Here is a 6726-nt window from a genome sequence, read left to right on the forward strand (position 1 = left end):
ACATCCCAGACACCATATCTTTTCCTCAAGGTAGTAACCATCTTCCAGGAAAAAAGGTATGTTCACAACTAGCTGCAAAGACTAGCAGGATGAACCATCTGCCTGACCCTGGTTTCCCGAAGTAAATCTGACATCTGTTATCTTCTATCATGATGTTTCTAAACCTTTCTTTGAATGTCTCTCTTTCTCCAACAAGACTGTGACCCCACAGCAGGAAGGGTCTATGCTTTGCTCATCTTTTCCCCTTCAGTTCCAGCCACGGCTTATGATAGGAATACAATAAGTGTGTGGTTATCAAGTGATTGAAATGCTAATTTTTTGAAAGAGTGTGAGGATCAGACAATTTTTTGTAACAGTATAGTGTGAGTGTTAAAACCAAAATCTGTTTCTAGTTGATCTGTTTTAACACAATTCCACTACTGACTCTCAAACTCCAGTTTCAGAGTGAATAATGCCTTCCTTATTTATGAGTGCTAATACATTTTGAGAAAGATAGACATGCTAGAGCATTTGGTGAGCTGTGTAAGTGTTTGGCAAGCATTACTCATTATTTGAGCAATGGGCATAAGAACACTAATAAGAACTGAATTCTCTGATGCTTTTGAGCTGAGTGCTTTCATAAGACCCTCTCTGAAGTTAATCTGACTCATCCAGGTGATTGGTACACAAAAAACATAACAACATATAATACACTACAGTATTCTGTGAACTACTGTAAACACAGCACCTAGAGTATAAAGGGATTTAATAAATGTTTGTAAAAAATTGCATTTGACTTTACAAAAATCACTAAATCTATAGGGGGGTTGTAAGGCTCATTCCATCCATCTACTCATAGCTATGGTTTTTCCAGTATTCATGTATGGATGTGAGAGCTGGACCATAAAGAAAGCTGAGCACCGAAGAATTGATGCTTTTGAACTATGGTGTTGGAAAAGACTCCTGAGAGTTCCTTGGACTGCAAGGAGATCAAACCAGTCCATCCTAAAGGAAATCAGTCCTGAATATTCATTGGAAGAACTGATGCTGAAGCTCTAATACTTTGGCCACCTGATGTGAAGAACTGACTCATTGGAAAAGACCCTGCTGCTGGAAAAGATTGAAGGCAGGAGGAAAAGGGACAACAGAGGATGAGATGGTTGGATGGCATTACCAACTTGATGGGCATGAATTTCAGCAAGCTCCAGGAGTTGGTAATGGACAAGGAAGCCTGGCATGCTGTAGTATATGGGGTCACCAAGAGTCAGACACGACCAAGTGACTGAACTGAACCAAAGGCTCAGTCCATTGTAACAAGCGTAGGAACAGCTGTGACTTCATAAACAAAGTTCCCTGTGAGTAAATTTATTCAGTGTCACAAAGCAAAATAATTGAGTTGTCTGTCTGAGAGATGGTGAGCCCCGCTTTCTGGAATGGTATATGTTTAAGGTGACAACCGTTAAGCCAGGTACAGAATGCAAGTTAGGCTAGATGGTTTTGAGAATCCCTTCCACTTCAGACTGTATGAGTTTGAACATTCAGAAATTCATCATTTATTCACTTAACAAATAAAAAAAAAATTGCTGTCCAAGTCCTGGTCCCCCAAATCCCTAACCATACAGAAGTTATTTATATTGAAGAAAGATAGACAATAAGCACATAAATGAATCAATGTTTACTATGCCAGGTGACAACACCTGCTAATATAAGACCTAGCATTTTCAGTTAGTGTTGAGTTTTAAACTTAATTTAGAATACAAAGCTAAGTAGCAGGAAAGCAAAGAGTTTCAAATTCACGGGCCTCTGAGTCCCAGATGTTTCCTCTTCCTCTAACATTTAATATCATCTGATGCAGATAGATCCCTGGTCAGCTGAGTGAACTAATTAATAGTTGATAAGTTTCATCAGGGAGAAGAGGATTTCTATCACAGGGGTTTGGTATCCTTCATCAAAGCATCCAGGTGATACTACGAATTTTTCCCCTCTGGTTAATCAGGAAGACTAAATCCAGAAGGAGGGTTAAACAAGGTCAGAGAGATGGAAAAACAGTCACAATTTGCATTTGAGAGCACATGATGGAATCTATTTATACCTACCTCCAGGGACATAAGAGAAAAAGACTCCAATATGCACAGATAAGATTTTCAAAGAGCCTAAAAAGCTAAGTGAACCATTCAACCCACTCAGAGAAGATTAGTAATAAGTATCTGCTACTAGACAGTATTGGGTTATTTATCACAAACTTTTACAATTTAGAATAGCAATTTTGACACATTTATATCCAAGACTGGATTAGATTATGTTTAAACAAAGACACAGAATATTTCTAGGCTTAACCTCTCATACAAGTAATTCCTGAAATGACCTCGCATCTATTATTTAACATATTTATCCATGCACAAACAAACCTAAGAGCTAAGCAAAATGAGCCTTCAGATTTCAGGTGGAGGTATGAGAAGAATGTAGATTTTTGATGTCACAAGTCTTCATATATGTTTAACCTCTCCCAGTTGGAAGCCCTCTTAAAGTTTAATAGTCATATAAGAGAGGGCACATAGGTTGCAACGTACCATCCATTGGCTCACTTTTTTTCTTGCACACAAACATGCTAGTCACTGGCAAGTGGTCTGAGGGTTACAAGTACAGGAAAGAGAAGACAAGTTCCAGCAATAATAAAAGCTGGGATGTGGAGAGCACCATTAGAAAGTAATAGACTATTATGGGAGTTCACAGGAGTAATGTACCACATTAATTTTCTTCTCAGAGGATCCCAGTGGGCTTAGTGGCAGCTGTACTCAGCTCAGCTCATGTGAGGAAGGGGTGGAAGAATGGAATTACCATGGTCCACTGTTCCAATGTACCCAAAACTTCCCAAAGCATTGTCCTTGTCAGACACTGAGCACAAACATCTGTCCTTGTAAGGATGTTCCCATGGGGTCAGATGCCAACCCAGAGACACACCCTGTGATGCTGGACATTTAGTACCAAGAAATCAAATGAGCTGGTCATCCTACCTGAAAAGGCAGTTTGCACTTGAGCAGACCTGAAGGCGCTGACAGCTGGTGTCTGCTGAACCTCCTCTGGGTATAAGGTCCTTCCTAGAATGGGCACCTGGAGAGTGCCTCTCCATGGGTACCACTCTTTCCTTTGCTGTAGCTAGTCCACTGTTTTGTAGACAAGGAAGTTCGGCCAGATGAATTTCAGTATCTTGCAAGAGAATTGGAGCTCTGTAAAATCAAAAGAATTGAGCCTGAGAACCTGACCGTGTGGATAATTCTCCTTCCAATTGTCTATTAAAATGGGATTTGTCCCTGAAAAGAGATAAGGGTTTTGTCTCAAGGGATAGCATCCAGGAGAGGTTGGGGGTGTCAGGAATATTTTTCTCTGGCCAGTTTAAGAAAGGGGGCATCCTGGAGAAGAGACCAGTGGCCAAAGCTTTGGAAAGAAGAGCAGCGGCAGTCCTTGGTTTTACAGTGAGAAAGGGGCTGAGCCCTGGACCCTGCCTGGGAGGACTGGTAGCCTGGGGACAGGTTTGATGCAAGAATTTGTACTCCCAAAGGCAGTTTTCCTCCCCCTCTTATTAGGCTCCACTTTATAAGCCAGCAGTGAGATGTGCTGAATTCTACAGAGGTGTTCACAGAAGCTTTCCCCCTTTCCTAGAGGGAAAAAAGATGAATGTTAGGTCTGTTAATGGCAAGGAAAGGAAGTGGTTGAAGTGAATTCTGCAATTCTTGGCCTTTTAAACCTGAAGATGATGAGTTAAAATAATCTGGTGTACAGACCCTGACCACCATTCTAATGAGCCCTGCTAGCTGGCACAGAAAATTAATAATAACAAATTAATTCCAGAGAATTCCATTTTAGGTACTCAATTATTAATGGTATTACAGTGTTATTAATGGTGTCAATTATTAATGGCATGAATAATTAAGAGATCACATCCATGCTACGATGTACAAGGGTTCCAATGTTGAGCAAATTGCCTAGAATAAATAAACCTACCAGGGTTCAGACCTATAACACTCAGCCTTTGACATGTTCCTTGGAAGAACTCAGTACATCTGTCATTGGACTAATTCTATTGATGAGATTTCTGTTACCAGGACTCCTGCCCAAGTTTTATGTTATGACAGTAACAAGAAAAAAGTTATGGGATGGAGTGGGGGGAGGGGCATGTTTCCTTGGAAGTTGAGATCTTTCTGGGAGGACTCTGGCTGAAATTGGTGTCCATGGGAATCTAGGAATGAGATCGGGGAGAGCTCTGTGGATTCAGTAAATCCAGAAGAGCTAATCAAGTAACCTAAGGCTGATCAGTTAGGGTTGAGCTTAATTTTAAAGACAGCAGAAACCCCAAACAGCTGTTACCCACCAAATAATGCAACCACTGTTATGATAAGTAAAAATGAGGGAAAGACTTCAGCATATTTGGGGGGTGGTGGCACAATTTATCCACTGTGTGAATGAGTATCCTGTAGTCTCTCTCTGAGCCTCAGTTTTCTCATTTGTATAATGGGGATAACGTAGGGTTGGCCAAAATGTTTGTTCATATTCATCCGTAAGATGTTATGGAAAAACGCAAGCAAACTTTTTGGCTAACCCAATGTTTACTCTGAAGACTACTTGACAAAATGAATGTATGGTTCAGAATAGAGCCACAACAAATAATTTCTATCTGTGTTGCTGTTGCTGTTTTAGTTATTTATTACAAATATTTTATAATCCAACTTGCCAATTGTATAACTGAAGAACTCAAAGCCTAGGGAATAGATGTGATTTGTCACTAAGTTTGTGTCTAGGTCATTCTCCCTTGCTCTTCCAGATGGATATCTTTTCTATCTTTCTCTGTCTTCCAAGAACCAATTTCCAGGCATGATATTGACAAGGCTCCAGTGCCCAGATGGGTTCCACCAACAGGGTGACCCAGCAAAATGTGGGAAGAAGGAGGAGAATGAGGTCAGGACATTTCTTCTCTTAGCTTCTTCCCTGCGTGGATCCTATCAGCTGCTGGCTCTACAGAAGCTACTAGTGCTCCAAAGGGGCTAACTCAAAGTGACTTTATCGAATTCTGAACCCGCTCCCATCTCTGTACCCTTCCAGGTGACAGATAGTGACATGTTTGCTGCTACTGCCTCTGAATTACTGCACTGTCCCTTTGTGAAAAATGTTTATCAAATTATCCTACTTTGAGTTTTCTGCCAGATAACAATAAGTGACAGAAATGACACTGGAGTGTAAGACTCCTGGTTCTTGGTAGAGAATCTATCTTTCACACTCATTTAACTTTCATTCATATGTTCATTAAATTATTGGCCACTAAGAGCAGAGCCCTGTGCTGGGCACAGACAATACAATAATCAGCAACACATGGCTGTTCGTTCTTCCAAAACACCACTTGCTAGTGCTCCAATGTACGAGTTAGCAAACTGTTTCTGTATAAAACGCCAAATAGTAAATATTTTAGACATTGGACCCTATGCCTTTGTTTCAACTATTCACCTCTTCCATTGTAGAACACTAGCAGTCACTGACAGTATGTCCTTCGATGAGTGTGGCCATGTAACCAATAAAACTCCCTTCATGTCCACTGAAATGTGTACTCCATATAGTTTTCATGTGTGATGAAACATTCTCCCTTTGACTTTTTTCCTGCAAATATTTAAAAATTATTTTTGGCTTGTGGGTCATACAAAACCAGGAAGCAGGCCCGAATTTGGCTTTCAGGCCACAGTTTGCTAACCTCTGTGCTGACACGTGAACTCGGTGCTAAGAGCGCAGTCAAGGAGGCCAAGAGCTGGGAGGAAGAAGCTGAGAAAGGATTCACAGAGGAAGTGACATCTGCACAGAGGATTAACGGATGATTGAGTTGGTTTGGCAGGGAAAAAAGAAAGTACTTTTATGACACAAGTAATGAGCAAAAGTGGGCTTCCCTGGTGGCTCAGACAGTAGAGAACCCGCCTGCAATGCAAGAGACTCCAGACACGAAAACCTCCTGGAGAAGGGAATGGCAGGCAACCCACTCCAGTATTCTTGCCTGGAGAATCCCATGAACAGAGGAGCCTGGGGGACTATAGTCCATGAGGTTGCAACGAATCTGACATGACTGAGCAACTAAGCACAATGAGCAAAAGCAAAGAATCTTAGAAGAGCAAGATGTGGGCAAGAAATGGAGTCTGACCTGCTAGGGCCAGAGAACAGAGGTTTTAGGTGGTAGGAGGGGAGATCCTGGGGTTGGGGGTTGGGGGGCAGGCTGCTCCTGGCCACATCCAGAGTGCCCTGCTGAGAGATTGGACTTCAAAGGTAGAGAAACCAAGTGGTGGGGTTCTGGGCAGCAGCAAGACCCGAGTGCAAAACCCAGCTCTACTCCTCTCCAGCTGAGTGATCACAGACAAATTAAGTAACATGTCTGAGCCTCATTTCTTATTTGCAGAACGGTCCTCATAACAGCTCCAGCTTCATGACGGGAGTAGTGAGGATTAAATGGGGTGATGCACACAGACTGCTCTCAGCAGTGCTGGCTCACAGTAAAGGGCTCAATAAAGGTTTGCTATTATTAGTGTTATCATGATTGGGCTCATTGACTAGCCTGGCTCTTGCAACGCTTTCTCTAGCCCAAATTCAGAATGCTCCTTGCCACTGCTGATGCGGATGGTGGCTGGACAATTGGCAGCCCTAAGGTGAACATAAGGTTTTCCTTTTAGCCCTGTGATAGCATCAGCTCTAATGAGTCTGCAGTGGCAGAAATCCATT

This window comes from Giraffa tippelskirchi, chromosome 6 (assembly GCF_054371585.1).
Source record: "Giraffa tippelskirchi isolate mGirTip1 chromosome 6, T2T-mGirTip1v1.2.pri, whole genome shotgun sequence".
NCBI classification, from domain to species: Eukaryota; Metazoa; Chordata; class Mammalia; order Artiodactyla; family Giraffidae; genus Giraffa; species Giraffa tippelskirchi.